The sequence below is a fragment of the Falco naumanni genome, chromosome 5 (assembly GCF_017639655.2).
Source record: "Falco naumanni isolate bFalNau1 chromosome 5, bFalNau1.pat, whole genome shotgun sequence".
Classification (NCBI taxonomy): Eukaryota; Metazoa; Chordata; class Aves; order Falconiformes; family Falconidae; genus Falco; species Falco naumanni.
Window position 1 is genome coordinate 4,091,180 of NC_054058.1, and position 8,666 is coordinate 4,099,845.

An 8,666-nucleotide genomic window follows, 5' to 3' on the forward strand; every position below is an offset into this window, starting at 1 on the left:
CAGCAGCATCTTGTAGCAGCGAGTTCCGTATGTCACTATGCACAGCATGGGAAAATACTTACTTTTATCATCAAATTGCTACCTTTCACATTTTCCTGAATGCAATCCAGATCCTCTACTCAGAAGAGCCGTGTAGAGACGAATTCATTCTCCCTCTTCTATGCTGTTGATGGCTTTGTTTCTCACCCGAATGTCCCTCCTCATTTGTCTCCCTGAGCTAACTAGCCCCATCTTAACGAATCTCTCTATGTGCATCAGGCATTAGTGCGATTACCTGCTCAGAGGAGGGATGAAACAAAATCTAAAGGTCCCTGTGCCAGAGCTGTGTATCCCAGCTCTGTGTCACAGCCCTGGGCAGTCGTGTTTCCTGAGGAAACTTAGCTCACATTTTATAAATCTGAGGCATTTGCAAAGGGCAATGTTTTTGTCTCAGGGAGAAGGATCTCAGACATCTCCCTGCACCGCGCGGCGGAGGAAGCCAACAAGGCAGTTGATTGAACACTTGGGAACATTGGCAAAGTAGATAAATTTGAGCTCTTAAGGAAAGTCCTTCGAGAGCACTAATGTCACATGAGAGTGAGCTAGAAGAGACTTCAAGCTCTTAATTATGAGCCTGCACAGCTTAAAAGAGCACGGAAGGATAACGGACCAAGATATTATAAGTGTGCTGACCACAGCTCAGGGTGCAGTTTGGAGATACTCCCCAACCTGGAGGAATCAGTGGGGTCTGACCAGTGTCCCCTCCGAAGAGCAGGCTTCAGGCAGTCACGCCTGCACCCAAGAGGAGGGTGCCGACAGCCACGGCTCTCATCTGCACGCTGTATTCACTAGTCCCCGATGGTACTGGTAGGTTTTAAATTGCAGTCTGGTTTGGCTGAGCTGCCTCCCAGCAAGTGCTTCTCAGAGACACAGGGGCCTTGCCTGGGAGACAGACGATCTGGGGCTGTCTCAGCTCTGACGCTGTCAGCTGCAGTGTCTCCCTTGTAAAGTGGGGGTAGTCATCCTGACAAACAGCTCTGTATGTGGGCAGGGAATACTCTTAATCACATATGCGGAGTACTTTGAGATCTCGGGATGGGAAGCAGTGCAGACAAGCATAATGCTTATTATTAGACAGAAAGGCCAGGAGCAAAAAGAGCACAGCGATTCTGGACTTCTCCGGACCCCTGCAGGTGTGTGGGACCTGGCTTCCAGTCTGGTTTATTACCACCTTCTTAAGCTTCTTCTTTTATTAGGAACAATTAAACACAAGGAGGAAGGGGACAGATATCATCTTTCCTGTGTACATCCTGCAGAATAATTGCAGAGCTTTCCAGAGCAATTTTGCATGCTTAGTAAAGGGCATCTTCGGAGCCTATCAAATATCTCATCCCTCGTAGGCATAACATGAAGGCTTGCAGCATAATTCAGGAGATCTCTTTATTGCTCCCAAATATTGGGAATAAGAAAGACAACTGAGAGTGCTGAAAAGGAGGAAGAAGAGCCCTTGGAAGAAGCTCTGGGAGGTGATGGGATCGTGGGGTGGCTCCTCACGGCTGGGACAGCAACATTGCCTACTGGGGCATCGGTGAGAAGCTGGAGGTGACTGTGCCTGCAGCACCAGCACCCCGAGGCAGGGGGGCAGGGGGGGCTAGAGCCATGGAGACACTGACAAACAGGGGGGGTGCAGGGCAGTGCCGCTGGCAGGTGAAGAGGGGAGGAAGGCCATCCAGGGGTATGGCTGGAGCGAAGCCCCTCCAGGCTCCTGCCGGCAAGCTGCCTGCTAGGTACCACTTTGCTCTCAAACACGGACATCTCCTGGTCTGTCGCTGAAGCAGAGGGAAGTTCCCTGCCAGAAAGCACCTCTACAGATGCCTCACAGGCAAGAGGAAAGGATGCTGGGTACGCGGGAGACACAGCCTTGAGCTGTCCAGTACCACCTCAGACACTCTGCAGGGAAGATGCCATTAGAGGACACAAGCACTTGTCACAAAGATGTTCCCAAACCATGGAAAGAATGTGAATTTAAGGGCTGTACTCTGGAAGTTTATTCTCTCTTGCATACATTTAGCTGCTCTATAGCTCTGTACAGCTCCCTAGGCAACAGTCTTCCTTCCCAAATGACACCAGAACAAAGCTCAAAGGTGCAGGAGCCTCGCTCATTAGAAATCTTTGCCATGGGAGCAAGTGTCCTCAGCCCAACTGCTTACCTTCTATCTGGTGGCTGCTAAACATCTTGCAAGTCAGGCTGAGGCCCTTGCACTGTAAAGGTGGCTGCATCTCAGCTGTGCTCCGTATCAGCTTGTTGAATTGCTTTGGGATTGCAAGATTGCCTAAATGGTTTATCAATTATTGTAATTATTATTACTACACTGAAAATGTCAAAGAAGCCAAGAGCTTTAATTTGATCTCATCCGATTCCCGAAATACCCGATGATACTACGTGTTATCTGCTCAGTGCATCTACCTCCGTGTATTAACTGCCCTCTGGAGCCTTAATTCAGCGCAGACTGAAGTGCCCTGAAAGCGATACTGAAGTAGCTCCGGGGAGGGAGGGAGGGGAGGAATCACAGCCCCCGGGCTCCTGGCCTCGTGCAGGGCCAGCACACCGTGTGCTCGGCCGCCGGCACTCACGTACGGTCTGTGTCCCAGGCGTGCCCGCTAACGGATAGCTTCTAGGAAACCATGGAGCAGGCACCGACCGAAAGCGATCCCGGCCCCTACATCCTGCTCCAAGGCACAGAGAGAAGGGTATTAATGGCATGCGCAGCTGCAAACAGATGTGACACAGGCTGTCACACGCAGCTCTGCTGGTGGCCCCCTCCGGCCCTGTAACCCTCTCTATGACATGAGTCTGATCTCCCCATGATCTCCTACCAAGTTATCTCATTTTGGAGCAACAACAGGCTCCTTTCCGCGAGGGTTCCATCCTGCCGTCTCCGTGCACCCATCTCCCAACTAGCTATCGGGCCCCTGTTCCCAGCCCTGCCTGAGGCCGCTTGGTGGTCCAGGGATGCAAGGCACAAACCTCACCATCCATTTTTGCCTTTTTGCACCAGACAAGGTTTAAGTCTGAGCAAAGGTGGGTGATCACACTTGTGTGTAAAGCCACTGTACCCTGCTATACATTCCACATACGCGTGCTTTGCACAAAGAGGCCTCCTCTGGGTCCAGGGAAAGAGCTGAAAGCACCTGCAGAGGCTGCATCGTTCATGTTCTCCCACTCCCTCGCGGAGCTGTGCAGACTACAACTTGCCAGATAGATATTTATCACTTATCGTTACTGCTCTGCTACGGTGCTGCCCTGCTGATCCCAACACCCCTTCTCCCAAGTGCACACAGGAATTGCCCCTTGGCAGGTTTCCCTAAGGAGTTCCTGAGGAACCAGCTGCTTCTCTCCAGATTTGCAGCACCTGGGGGGTTTCTCCCTCTCATTCACTAGCTGCTGAGCCTACCACTCCTCTCCCCTGACCGCAGGCTGGCTGGGTGAGTGGCAGGAGGGTGAAAAAAAAAAAAGCCACCACCAGAAGTACTTTTCAACTCATCTAGGAATAGCCACCCCCAAACTCTGCTCCAGAAAACCAGCAAGCACATCCCTGGGCAGACACCCGTATGCCAGGCAAGGATGAGAAGGGCCCGGACCTTCCTCAGCCCTCCGGCTTTTTCCCTCTCCCAGTCCCCCCCTCTGGGGCTCCTGGTGGGGATGGACGCCCACTCGGGGTCGGCTCCCATGGGGGCTGCACATAACCCCCGTCACCCCCCTGTATTTCCACGGTGTTTGTCACAAAGAAGCATAATAAAACCTGGGGGGGGAGGAGGGGGGCGGGAAGTGGGGTGGCCGGGACCCGCGCTGAGGCGACCCGGTGGGGGACCCCGGCGGCATCGGCTCACTGGCTGCTGCAGCCACGCGTGGACAGACACCAGGACCGGGGGCATCACCCCACAGCTGGAAAATTCCAGTCTGGGAGTGGGATGTTGCTCCTCTGGAAGGTGCCCGGGCCGGGGCCGGGGGAGTGATGGTGCAAGGACAGGGGGTCCTCGTAAAAAGCGGCGCCGGTTTGGGCACCGAGCACGGATGAAGTTTGGGGACCCGGCTGCTGGTGACGGGGCAGGGTACCCCTCCCGGTGCCAAGCACTGAGCGCCCGGGGGGACCGCAAGGTCACCCCTGCATCCCGAGCGCTCCCCACCCCCAAACCCCCAGCGCCCGAACGCGGGGGGCTCCCGCTTACCTGGCGAGATGCTCCGGGTCACGGCGGAGATGCCGGGGCGCCGAGCGCGGGGCGGCACCGAGCCGGGGGCTGCCGGGGGCGCATCGCCCGCCGCCGGGCGGAGGTGCGTCCTCCGGGACCGGGACCGGGACCGGCCCGTCGGCGCTGCCGGTGGATGGCGGCGAACGCCTTCAGACGGCGCCGGCGATGCGGCTACGCGCGGCGCGGAGCCGATTTAAGGCCACCCTGTGCCGGGGGTGGGGGAGCGCCGAGGGCCGCCCGCAGCCGGCTCCTGCGCGCCGCGCATCCCGCGGGGCCACCTTAAGCGGGGAAGGGGCGAGAGCGGCGACCCGAGGGGGGGCGGGGGGGGCGAGCGGGGCCGGGCACCACCGCAGCGCTGCCCCCGCAGCCCGGCCCTGCCCTTCCCCTCCCCGCGGCGGGGGCGGGCTCCCCCCGGGCCGGGCCGGGCCGTGCTCTCCGCGGGAAGGACGAGCGGGTGCGATGGTCTTTATCCGTCCCGGGGGGCTTGTTCTGCTGCTGACCGGGCGCTGGGTTGAATTCTCGCTCCTCACCGAGGCTCCGGCTGCTCCAAGGAGGAGCCACCGGCCACGGCTAACTGAGCGGGAGGGATGGCTAACGATAAGGCAACCAACTGGGCACAGCCCGAACCCGGGGCCACAATGCTGCTGCACTGTGGTCACCCCCACTCGCTGCCTGGTGGCTGACGTCGCTGCTGCGTGCCTCAGTTTCCCTTCTAGCTCTGAGGTGGGCAAGGAAGGTTAGTGCAACGTGTCAGTGCAACCACTTCCCGCTGCGGCGGCCGTGGAGTGGTTTCTTGTTTTGGCCGCACGAGCAGCTGCAGCCCAGGTTTGTCCGGCAGGTTCTGTGGGAGCAGAAGATGGGCCCGCTTCGGTTGTGCCCTGCCAGCCTTGCTTAGAGCTGCGTCTCCCAGCCGTGAAGTCACCGTGCTGCTTGAAGGGGTGCGTGAAGCGACTCTTCAGCTTCTCAGCTGGGGCCGAATGCAGAAGGCAGGAGAAGTGAGGGTTGTCACAGCCCAGCCCAGGTCAGAGACTTCTCTCCATCCAGCCTTCTCGCCTAGGGCTGGGCAGCACACATCTGTCCCCTGCTTACTCTCCTGAGGGCTGTGACTGCCACATCCCAGGAGTTTCTCCTGAAGAGGTTGCCGCAGCTTTCACCAAAGCAGGAGACACAGAAGGTAGCCCAGTCCCAGGCTCAGGCGGGGACTTGTTGATCAAATTTGGCTTCAGGTAACAAAGCTCCTGCTGGGGGATGCACTAAGCAGCTAAGCAGGGCAAAATGTTTTGAGATCCTTGGCTGGAAAGTGCTCTTGGAGAAGAACAAGAGAAGTCTGTCTGCCTAGGTTAGCTGGCAGGTCTCCGCCACGTTTCTGGAGCAGATGTTGCTGCAAACACCTCAGAAGGAAAGATATCAAGTGGCATTTTACAGCCCAAATGACATTTACAAAGTGCAACACAGAGGCGAACCCAACACGGGCAGAGCAGCAGGCGCGTGTGTGCCGGTGCCTTCGCTCACCCACTTCTCCCCTTGCCAGAGAGATGCTCTGAGGACCTCCTGCCCCGCTCCCTGCTGCCGTGCCCCTGCCCCTGCCTGTGCCCACCCGCTGCCTGTATCCTCACGCACCGCTCCCTCGGAGCAGGCAGGAATCGCCGCTCTCCTTCACCGAGGGCGCTGAGGGCTGGCACTATCCTGCCCTGGCATCCCAGGCTGCTGCCCCCGGGAGCAAGCTAGCCACCCCGCCAGCCACCCAGCTGCCCTCAGTGCGGGAGGCAGAGCCCCCAGGTTTGTACATTGGGCCCAGAAGAGTCCTGTGCGCCCAGGGCTGAGAGCCAGCATGTGGGTGTCAGGAAATGGCGAGACGCTTCCCCGCAGATGGCTCAGCAGAAGCCTGAACTACTCCTGCACTACTGGCAGAAGCATTACCCTGCTCCAGGAATTAGCTAGCTGGGGTGCTCCAGCTCCGCAGCGCCTTGCTTTTAGGCAAACCTGCACCGACTGATTGCCCACCCCCCCTGCAAGGCGCTGAGTCTCTCAGCATCCCCCGGTACAGGACAGAGACTTCATCCTCCTGTGGCTGGGGAAGGGACTGGTGGAGATAAATGACTGTTAGCCACAGACATCTTGCGTGGTCATCGAGTTGGAGACAATCCTTGGGTGAACATGCTAACCCTGGGGCCTCGCCAGGAGAGGCTGGTTAAGAAGGACTTTGACTCCCGATGTAACTTTGGAGTGCAACGGCAGGAGGAAGAGATCAGATCCAAGGCTTCTGGCAACTCTGGAAGCTCAAACCACTCAGGCTTTGTTTACTCATGATCCAGGCTCTCCATTTTTATGTCCATAAACTTTGACATGACTGTTTCACCGCTACACACAGAGACATAGTTTAGGCAGTGCCCCCCATGGTTGCGCTGGAGAGGCTGAGGGTCAGCTCTGCAGGAATATGCTTTCCCCACCTGGTCAGAGCTGGCTCCTGGCAAAAGCTGCACATGTCTGAACTGAGACTCAGCTCTGGGGAAGGTGGGTCTGTACAGAGCCAGTTCTCTCGGCTAAAGCAGCCAGAGTGGATTTATTGGAGAGGACAGTGGGGTATCCAGTGTGCCATATCCTTCCTTATCCACCCTGAAAGCACCGCCTGGGGCAGCCTGTGCTCCCAACCACATGGCAGTGGAGTTGCTGCACTGGTAAGGCCTTCCTCCTTCCACCACGGCTGTGTCCAGCCCAGACAAATGCAGCAATCCCCATTCCAGTGCTCCGGGTGGCAGCTTTCACCTGGCATTCTGTGCCTTCCTAGGCCACCCGCCACTCTATCTGCCCAGACATCCCCCACTGAAAGTACAACGTGAGGTGAAAAGCTCCATGAAATCTCCATCCTGAGGTCACCACAAAGCTGAACTCCTTCCCAAATGGTAAGTGCTTCAAGATCCTGGAAGAGATGCTGCTGAAGAAGGTAGCGTACTGTTGCCATCTGTGTACAATTTATTCCTGCAACCTGCTTTTCTTGCTTTTTCACTGCCATACCCTAAGGGGCCTGATGCTGTGCCAGCCTCGAGGCAGACCCAGAGACCACATCCCTAAGCCTTGCAGCAGCATAGGAGAGGAAACACTGTGGAAAACGTCCCCTGACTCGTGCTGCAAAGGAGTAAGCTGTACCTCGGTGCTGCGAGCCTCCTGAGGTCTTACACCATCTGGGCTGAGTGGCTGCAGCTGCTCCCTGCTCAGGCAGCTCACCCCTCCTGCCGCTGCTCCTACGAGCAGTGCATGGCATCGTGAGTGTCTGAGGCACCTTATAGGACTGAGGGAGTGGATCTTCATGCTTCCCACTGTCTCTTTTGGGAACAAATTTGGCTACAGGGCATAAGGGACCTTGGTGGCGTCCTCTGCTGCAGGCAGGTGTGTGATGCTGGGCTGTGGGTACCACACGGGTTAACAGCTGTACTGAGAACTTGCCTCTTTATTGCACTCAAAGTAGGGGAAAAGCAAGCAGAGCTGTTGCTGGTTCCCAGCTGGCGTAGTGTATTGCACAAACAAAAGGTGAGCGACAGCCACCAGCAGCCCTGGAGGGGGGCAGAGAGGGGATGGGGGGGCGGGAGGGAAACCTACTGTCAAAGTCAGCTGAGCGTCATGCCCACAGCTGACATGGCCTGTAAAGCATTGCTAGGGACTGGCATCACACTGTCTCTATAAATACAAATCTCAGAACACCACATGTACTAGAGTGAGTGAAACCTTCCCTGTGAGCTGAGGGGGTGGCACCTCCCTTTCTGCTGAGGATGAGCCCTGGAGAAGGCAAGTGGTTCCCTCAAAGTTACCCCTGAAACCTGTATCTGAGGGATATGATAAGATGCCCACGGTCTTGCCTGCCGAGCCCCTGGTCAGGCTATAGCCTTATCATATTTTCAGAGAGCTTGCTGAGCTATCTTCTGCCTAGCCACTCCTCTGTCCCCAAGGCAGACCCCCTTCCCGACTCCTTCTCTTCCCAGCCTTGGTGAAGGGGTGATGGCAGGTGGTGGTGGTGGTGGGGGGGTCAGGTGCATCTCTCCCAAGGTCCAAAGCTGCGGCAGTGCCCCTCTCCTGGTTGTAAATCTGCCTTAGAAGATGTGTGACAGAACGAGCAGTCCTTGATCTAAAACCTGCCATCCTTTGAAGAGCCTGTGCTTCAACGAACCAGCCGGCAGTTGCTGCCTGAAGAAAGCTGAAAAGCCGCTCTGCAAGCTCTGCAGTTTCATTTCTCTCCCCCTTGAAGCACCAGAACTGTACACTAATCAAGCTATTTCTGCTACGAACTGGGGAGGAAAGAAAGGGAGATTGTTAGTGTTAATGCTATTTTTAAATACTTTGCAGGCTCTTGAATAGGATGATGATGGGGGCCCTGTAAGGACCCAGACAGACAGATTGATGTGTGGTAAACGCGTCTGTTATGCTTCAGCTGGGGGGGCAGC

At 56.6% G+C, this 8,666-nt stretch overlaps 1 protein-coding gene across 3 annotated transcripts in view; it reads right to left on the bottom strand.

Moving 5' to 3' along the window:
- Positions 1-5,313, bottom strand: part of LOC121089525 (galactosylgalactosylxylosylprotein 3-beta-glucuronosyltransferase 1-like) — a 31,242-nt gene extending 25,929 nt beyond the window's left edge. For 2 of the 3 annotated variants that reach the window (XM_040596832.1, XM_040596831.1), the window contains exon 1: positions 4,210-5,311. The gene's annotated coding sequence lies outside the window, so the exon portion shown is untranslated. Of the gene's footprint in view, positions 1-4,209 lie in introns of all 3 variants that reach the window. The other variant, XM_040596833.1, reaches the window with a different exon arrangement.
- Positions 5,314-8,666: the final 3,353 nt, after the last annotated feature.